Genomic DNA, 9,296 nt, shown 5'->3' with positions numbered 1-9,296 from the left:
CTCTCCACTCCATTGTATTTCCATACTGCAGCGACATGATGCACATATTCATAAAAAACAATGGCTAATCTAAGCAGAAAGAGTTAAAGGGCAGCACACACTTTTCCTAGAGGTAAGAGAGGACAGGGGCGTGCTGATTCTAATACCTCCCACTCCCTCCACACACTATGACCAAGTAGCAAAAAGGGCAACAAGATGTACATTTGCACATCCCTTCACATCTCTGGTTGTTGTATGAAACGAATTGCTTCTGTTTCTGTATCTAATGTTACTTAAATTGTGAGTCAGTGAAATGATCCTCTATGAATAGACCCTATATATGAACTGAATAAACATCGTTTGAGTAACCAAGTGTTGGAAAGCAGGTAGTGTGTCGGAGTATGAGAAAGTTTCCCCGTCTAAAAACTCCTTCTTTGCGACTGCTTTGCCCCCTGCAGCAGGACTGGCCTGATCCAGGTAATCTATATTTATCGATAGAGGACTAACATTGTAAAAATAAGGCAATTACACTCCGGCGACAGCTAAATATTATGTCACTATATGAAGCAAATGGCATTGTTAGTCATTTCTTCAGATATGATTTGCTTTATAAAAGCTGCATTTCAAGGCATTGGAACTCAGCAGGAATTCTTTGTCAACAATCTGCCATTTCTAGCTAAATTAAGTAATCATCTGGCTACTATATTTAGAAAGCATGCGCAGGCTACAAACGCATAGAGAGTTGTAAATGATGCGTTTATCTTCAGGGGACACCATTACATAGGAGTAGAGGAACAACTGCTTTTAAGAGAAAATGGGCTTTCTATTAGAACCACTGAACAAAAAGAAAACTATAAAGAAGTTTCGTATGCCACCCAGAAGATTTCAGGTGTGATTAGCTTGCCTATGAAAACAATGAAGAAGGTCTTACAGTTTTTCTTAAAGAGGGCTCTGTAATTAAATATTTTTTTCCTCCCCACCTCTGCCCTACACGAAAGTTTTTAATGAGCCCTTCTCAGATCCCTTCAGAACCCCTCCTTCTATAGAAGGTAAGCTCTGCTCACAGATCAGGGATTCATTATTTTAAACCATTTCTGTGACTTTGGAAACAATGGTGGCAGCCCCTGTTTATTGTGCACTTACTATGTCCTAGACCTTGTTCATATATAGCTTTTCACTAAGTAAATAAGATCAAATTATATAGGCAAATGTGTGTATGTGTGTGCAGTGCCCATTGTGTGTAGGATATGTGTACAAGATATGTATTTTACCCCTGGTTTATAAATAAGAAAATCAATGCTCAGAGATATGAAAATTGCCAAATATCTCACAGAAGGTAAGAGACATAGCTGGTCTGGCTACTTCTGAAGCCACTCTGACCATGGAAAAGACCACAGGACCATGATGGTTATAAGCAGCCCTTGCAGGAAGGAGTGAGCAAGGTGTCAGGCAGGCGGGGTGCACCTGAACACATGGTTCACCAGGTTTATCCATCACACTTCCAGGCTTTCTTTTCTACCTGAGAAAAATGAATATACAAAGGTGGGGGGGGGGGTCCTCCTGTCTGAAATTCATTGAGCTCCTTTCACCTAAGAGTTCATAATTTTAATCAAATTTGGATCTTAAGCTATTATTTATTCAAGTAAATTATTGTTCCTTTTTTTTCTCTCCTTTTCTTTCCATAAGTCATTGCTGCTCTGTGCGTGCTTTTTAGTGGTTTTTCTCTATATAATCATTTTGTATAGAATCTATTTCCATGTCTTCATGTTCACTGATCTCTTCTCCTTCAATGCCTAATCTGTTAATTCCACTAAATATTTCCTTTCAGATATTGTATTTTTAATTTCTAGAAGCTTCATTTGGTTCTTTTTACCTTTCATTTTTCTCCTCATGCTTTTCTTAACTGCTGTAAGTTATGTACTAGTAGAATAGCTGTTTTTAACATCCTTTTCTTCTAATTCTATCTATAGAACTAGCCTGTTATCTGTTGACAGATTTTCTCCTGATTATGGCATACATTTCCTGCTTTGTGGCATGTCTGAGAACTTTTAAAATTGGATTATGGACATTATGCATATTATGTGGTTGAATGCCTGGATTTCTGTTTGTTTTATTTTAAAGAGCACCAGGCTTTGTTTGGGCAAGTAATTACTTGCTTTTTAGCTTGATCCCTTTCTAGACCTGTTTTCTTAGCTTTTCTGTAGTTTTATTCCAGAGGATGTTCAGCCTTACTATTAGGGCATGACCCCCTATGATCTCTGCTGAACATCCTGGGTAACCAATGAGGACTCTCCACTCAGGCTGCTTGGAGTTTAAACATCTCCCTGCCCTTGTGAATCTACAAGGTCCTAATTGTGTTTTTCCCTATTTGTGCTTCAAAATAGAAATAGTTTAGACAGGGAAACTATCTCATACTCTGACACACTACCTGTTTTGCCTCGCGGGGTTTTACCTCTTGCATGCATAACCTAATAATCAGCAAAGATTCAAGGGGTCCTCCATGGAGATTTATGTAGCTCTGTTTCTACATAGTGCCCTTTTCTTCAGAATGATGACCTGTGACTTCTAAGCTCCTCGGCATCCCTGATCTGCTTTTCCTCAGTTCGACAAGCCTATGTGCCCTGCACAGGGCTCCCTGTCCTACACTATGGTCTGGAAATCGCCTCCAAGTATAAACCAGAGTGATAGTGGGGTTCATCTTGTTTGATTCTCATCTTTCAGGAATGAGCTGCTCCTGTCCAATGTCTAAAAATAGTTGTTTCGTAGAATTTGTCCAGTTTTCTACTTGTTTGTGGTGGAAAAGTAAACCTGGTCCTGGTACCTCTATCCTGGAAAGAAACAGAAGGTCAAGGAATTTTTTTTTTTTTAATTTGAAAGTTTCACAACATTTCCCAAATTTATTTGACCTTGCAACTTTTCTTGCAGAGCACCTATTACTATCTTTAGAACTTCCTTGGAATACATTTTGGAAAACTTTGCTTTAAGGAACATGATCCTTAGAGCAGGTAAATGTTTATGTAGAGGGTGAGAGAGGATGACTCTATGGGCTTAGCACATTCTTCATATAGTCCCTTTTCTCCAAAGGGCTCATCTTTCAGTACGCTTGATTTGGTCTAATCTTTAGATGGATGAGTATTTAATTTTCTGAATTAAGCTTTGTTACTACTCATTGCTATGTATCCCATATTTATTAAATAACTTAATTGTCAGGGGAAATAGCACTGCTATTTCCAATATATGAGCCCAACATTAATATAACGAATCTACTCCTCTTTCATGCTCTCAACCTCCAGTTGCTTGACTAGCAAAAAGTTTGTAATTTTTAGGGTTTCTTCTCCACAGAAATGTTAACGAGTACATAGGATGCTTGTGTAGGTGACTCACATGTCCCCAGACTCACCAGTTGATAGGTCACACTATTTCCCCTGGGGGTGGAATGTGGAAGATTGTGTCATATGTGATCACAGTTACTACTGTCAGCTCCAGGGACCTGAAGTCTCCATGACATCCAGGGTTCCTTACGGGGCTGCAGGATAGTTTCAAACCTCAGACCATGTCCCACTGCCTTCCTTTGGTCACTATTTTAACACTGCATTAACAACAAATTTTAAGCAAGAAAATGCAATTCAGAAACAATGAAAGAGTTCTTTGAGGTTCAGGCAGAATCTCCAGATATGGACAAGGAGACAGCTGTAACATGATGTGGTTCAATTTAATAAATATTTATTAAGCATGCAGCATGTACAAGATAAAATACCTTTAAGAAGTCTTCTCTGCCGCTGGTCTCATTCAGTTCCATGAGAACCAAGAGGATGCAATTGGGACAGCGTCTCATGGAATACTTTTGCCATCCCTAGCCAGAAGCTCTATTTTTTTTTTAGGAAAGTTTTTATTTCTGGGACTTATTAAAAGATACTATGCCTTGTAGAAAGTTTGAAGGTAGGATCTGTTCAAAATACCAAATATTAACACATGAATGAACTTGTAAAGAGCAAAACAATTTAGTAAGTTAACAAGTTCAGGTCAACTAAATGACTGAAAAACGCTGTGACTTAGGAGGAATGTAAGACAATGACATGAAACTCAAGGTTCACTTAAACATATGTGTGTGTGCATGCACGTGTGCCTGTAAAAATACAAAGCTGAAGTCATCTGAGTATTTCCATGAGAAAAATAAAAGCAGATAAAATAAAAAACACTTCTTCATTTCACTGATAGCCTTATGTTTCACAATTTTTTTCTTAAGTAGAAAAATATTATCTGCGGTTTTAGCTAGAATGAACCACTTTCACATGTAAGTAGTTCAGAAAATACCTATAAACTCTTCATGAATCCATAATCTCTCATATATATTTCTATAAGCCTAGTTTTATCAAATATAAGTACCTAGAACCTAGTACTTCATAAATACCTGTTGAATGTATGAATATATATTCCTGACAACAATAATATACTGTACTTTGTAGCTAAAAACCAAATCCATTTATAATCTCTTTCTCAGTTACATAGATATCATATGTTTGAGACTTAGAATGCTTATACTATGCAATAGTACCACTTTTTAAAGAAAATCTGGAAGAATCAATTGCTTATGCTTTGAAATAGAAGTATAAGAGTCCTGGCCTGTTTTGCTCAGTGGTTAGATGTTGGCCCACAGGCCAAAGGGTCTCAGGTTTGATTCCTGGACAGGGGTACATACCTCATTTGCAGGCTTTCAATCCCTGGCCCCCATGTCGGGCATGTGTGGGAGCCAGCCAATCGCTGTGTCTCTCTCACATCGATGTTTCTCTCTCTTCCCCTCCTCCATCCCCTCCACTCTCTCTAAAAATCAATGGGAAAAATATCCTTGGGTGAGGATTAACAACAGCAACAAAAAGGTACCATAGAATTTCCTGGGGGTTAAGGAGTGTGCATAATATATTGTTTCTTATATTTAACCCTGACTCTGCTGAAAACACTGTTTTCTGCTCACACAGGTACATGTGATTTGAGACCAAATGTCTGACATGTGGGACTCATGTGACAACCATCCTTGGATTTGGAACTGTAGCTGCTTGGAACAGAACTTGTTATTTGCGGTTTTGCCTCACTACATCAGGGACTATATCGTGCCTTTGTTCAGTGTTTGTCACCTCATCTCTAGTTAGCACTCGTTATACTGCCTTCTTTTACTTTTTCTTTTACCACTTCCAAAATTCGATATTTAGTAGCTAAACTCCCTGGCTCAAATAGGAATGCCTCAGTAGGAATGTGCTCAGCAAGCCTGCCCACCCAATACACACTGCCCTGTCGAATAGTGAGGTGATGGTGTGTGCCTCTACTTTCACACCTTCTTCAGGTGTGTCTCAAGTGAAGGTGTGACCTCGCCCCCCGCCACACACATTTACTTCTATCACTCACAGGCCTAGCTGCTCTCCTGCCTTACCTGCCAACAGCAACGACGTACATTGTATGCCTGGCGATGAAACTGCCATGGCAGCCAATTCCAGAAGCCAACGCTAACCCTGGAGGGGAGTGTTCTATCTGTATTGGATGAGATGACTCAGTATTTCTGATAAAATATTGATTACTTGTAAGGTTGTTTCAGGGTAACTGATGCCAATGATCCTCACGCTGCTTAAGAATCACCTGGGTGCTTGTTAGTAAGGCCAGTTCTGGGATCCCATTCTCAGAGATACTAACTCACAGGCCTTGGAGGTGTCCCAGGAACTTGCATTTTAACAAACACTTTCAGGATGCGGGTGGTGCCTGGATTGCACTTTGGGACACGCTGATCTCTACAACCTCAGATGTTAACACGGAAGTGCACCACTGGGCTACATCTGTAGGTTTTATTTTTCAGAAGTGCAGTCTGTATTTTACAGATAGGTAAACGAGGTATTGCACTCTGGCTTTCATCAACAGATATCACTGATTGCGTTAAGCATCACTTCCATTTCACTAGCTGACAAAGTTGAATCTAGCTCAACTTTGAAATACTGTGTCCTAAAGTGGGTCACCAGCACTTTTACGCGATGGTTTGACCTTGATAAAGTATTGCGCAGCACAGGCAGCGTGACCTAAAATAAGAGGACCTGTTCCAGCTAAGTCCGGAGACACCTGAGCAGAGAAAGAAATGGATTTGTTTTTCGATCTAAACCAAATCTGAAAATTTGTCTAATTTTATTTATAACTAACACATAACCATCAAAGCTTCATCAAATTTGTCAAATATTAGCCAAAGATACACTTGACCTGGAGTGAAGTATCAGGAATTTTTAAACATTTAACTCCTACCGTGTATTAGTATGAAACCAAGTTGAGCAGAACCCATTAATGTCACAGTGATCGGTTACCAATGGAAATAAATAATTCATGATGAAGGGAATTAGTCTAATTAGCAGGCAGTTTGAGTCCTTTGATAAAACCCAGCTCTAATTCCGTGAAGGGCAGGAAGTGCTGTAATCAGTCAGCCCTGAAAAGATTAGCATCTATTATGAATGAGGTTCAACACCCTAGCGAAGTCATGTGTGTCCTGGAGACAAACTTAATATGTTCCAGAATGGGACACAGTTTGTCTCACCAACACATCACGATTCCTACCAGGCTATTGTATGTAATAACAAGCAAAGATCAGCGCTCCATCCTGTCACTCGCTCCACTGTCCGTCATTCTGACAACTGTGCAAATACATTCTCCATGCAAAGTAGGGAGTATGCCCTGAATACTTGTAAAATTGCACAAGATGTCAAAGAAAATATGTGTTACTTTCTCACTCACCAAAACAAACACACGGAACCAAATGTCAGCCCTGAAACTGACAGTTTCAAAGATGGTGGGCAATACAGGGCGTCAGGCTTGGTGTAGACACGTTTCATTTTGAAAACTGTTGTCAGCTCTCCCGGGAAATTTGCTTCCCTACTTATCTCTCTGTAGATATTGAAGTTACAAGATCAATCATAGGCTTCCAGCTTCTGCAACTGCAGATAAATGGAGATGAAGGTCCTAAGCAAAGTAGCTGCTGGGATTCCAAACTAATACGTGAAGAAAAGTAAGCGGGGGAAATTGTCGTTTCGTTTTGTGTTTTTTTATTACAGTACACAAATGACTTGGATCATTGGCATGGCTCAGTTCTAGGAAGATTTATAGTTTCTGAATCGTGTGTGGCCTGATGTATCTAAAAGATGTTGACTGTTCCACTGTGCAAGCCCCACATTATTTTGCAGCCCACAAGCTGACGCGGCATCAGCTGTGTTTCCATTTTTACTTATGAGCCTTTTGAAATTACATGTTTCCATTTTGCAATTTGATGTAATAATGAAGAAACTCCAAATTTGTAAGTTATTGTATTGCTTGTTTTTATTGTGTAAAATTAATTGCCTCATTTATTTATGTCATTAGGAAGGGGGTACCATTTTGCACATTTTATCACTTGCTGTAATAATTGCCATGCCAATAACACCACAGACGTCTTGGAAACAGGACAGATCAAGCCCGAAAGTCTGAATCGCATAGAACACGGCAGCCCTCGTTGTCAAGGGGCTGCTTCCCAAAACTGTGGTGAGGAATTTAACATCGTGTGAGTATTAATAATCCTGATGAGCATATAGTAACTGCATTTAGTCAATATAGGAAGTGCTTTTTATAGAAGCAAAACAGTATAGTTCTCAAAAATTGTAATCGAGCTGTCCAAACACCAATGAAATAAGCATTGATGCTGTAGATTTATGTGGGCTACACACACTTGGTGTTGCCAACTTACTTAGATTTGAAAATATATCCTGGTAAATATTTGTCATAGGTTCTTTAAACCTGTTACTGATGGGGGTTAAATATTGACTATATCTTTTTTTCCAACATATGTATAAACTATCTAAAACCTGAAATATATCTAAAAGATGAATCAACATCTCACAGCTTTGTGTCTCATGTAGTCAGCATCAGAGCAGTTTTGCAGGGGAGTGGAGAAAAACCCTTGTATTCCCAATTACTGTGCCTGGGTGTGAACGTTGGACAGTGAAGTAGGCTGAGAGAAAAAATATATGTCATTTAAAATATGGTGTTGCAGGAGAGCCCTCCGGATACCCAGGAGCGCCAGAAAGATGAACAAGGGGGTCCTACAGCAAATTAAGCCTGAAACATCGCTGAAGGCAAAAAGGACAAAACTGGAGCTGTCTACTTCGGGCACATCATGAGAAGGAGGGGTTCTTTGGAAAAGACAATAATGCTGGGAACGGTAGGAGGCAGCAGGAAAAGAGGAAGGCTGAAGATGAGATGGATTGAAGCCATGGGCGTGAATCTATAGGAGCTGAACAGGGCTGTTGGGGACAGGACATTACTCATTCATTGGGTCGCCAGGAGTTGGAGCAGAGTCAATGACACTGAACACACAGAAACACTTTACAGAATGCAAAATCTTTAGCATATGCCTTCTATTATGACCACTCTTTTCCCCTTTGCCTACGTAAAGGTGGTGTAGGACCCATCTGACTGCCATGGGGACAACAGCCACACTCTAAAGATGGCTGAGTGGAAAAATAGATGGGAAGTGAGGCAATCACAACACCAGATTTATCTCTAGATTTTATGTTACATGAGAAGAATAAAACTCCTCTTTTGTTTAAGCTGCTATTAGGTAGGGTTTTCCTTTATTTGCTGCTCAATTTACATCCTAACCAATATACACATCCACGCCACCAGTCCGGATGAAGCTGGGTTCCATTGACTTCCAGAGCAGTGCTTCTCAACTTCAATGTGCATGTAAGTCAGCTGGGAATGTTGTTAAACTCCAGATTCTGATTCAGAAGACTTGGGATGGGGCCCAAGAGCCCGCCTGTCTACGCTCCCAGGTGAGGCTGATTCTGTCGGTCTCTGCATCACCCTTTGAGTCCTAAGGTTCTAGAAGATATATAAAGTGAATGCAAATTTCATCCATGTGTTATTTTTTTCCCCTGGAAAGAAAGCCTATTGTTTGCACTAGATTCTCAAAGGGGCTGTCAAACAAAAAGATTTAAAACAGATATTGGCCCTCGCTGGTTTTGCTCAGTGGTTAGAGCGTCAGCCTGCGGATTGAAAGGTCCCAGGTTCGATTCCGGCCAAGGGCACATGCCTGGGTTGTGGGCTCCATCCCCAGTAGGGGGCGTGCAGGAGGCAGCCAATCAGTGATTCTCTCACATCATTGATGTTTCTATCTCTCTCTCCCTCTCCCTTCCTCTCTGAAATCAATAAAATATATATTTAAAAAAATTAAAAAGTAAAACAGATATTGTATGGGATTAATTGACAATAAAAGAAAAGGGCCAAGATGACCATCAGAGTTAATTCCCCATCCCCGAGGG

Source organism: Eptesicus fuscus, chromosome 11 (genome assembly GCF_027574615.1).
Source record: "Eptesicus fuscus isolate TK198812 chromosome 11, DD_ASM_mEF_20220401, whole genome shotgun sequence".
In the NCBI taxonomy this organism is placed as follows: Eukaryota; Metazoa; Chordata; class Mammalia; order Chiroptera; family Vespertilionidae; genus Eptesicus; species Eptesicus fuscus.
The sequence above is the reverse complement of the archived record's forward strand: the minus strand, read 5'-3'. Positions refer to the sequence as shown.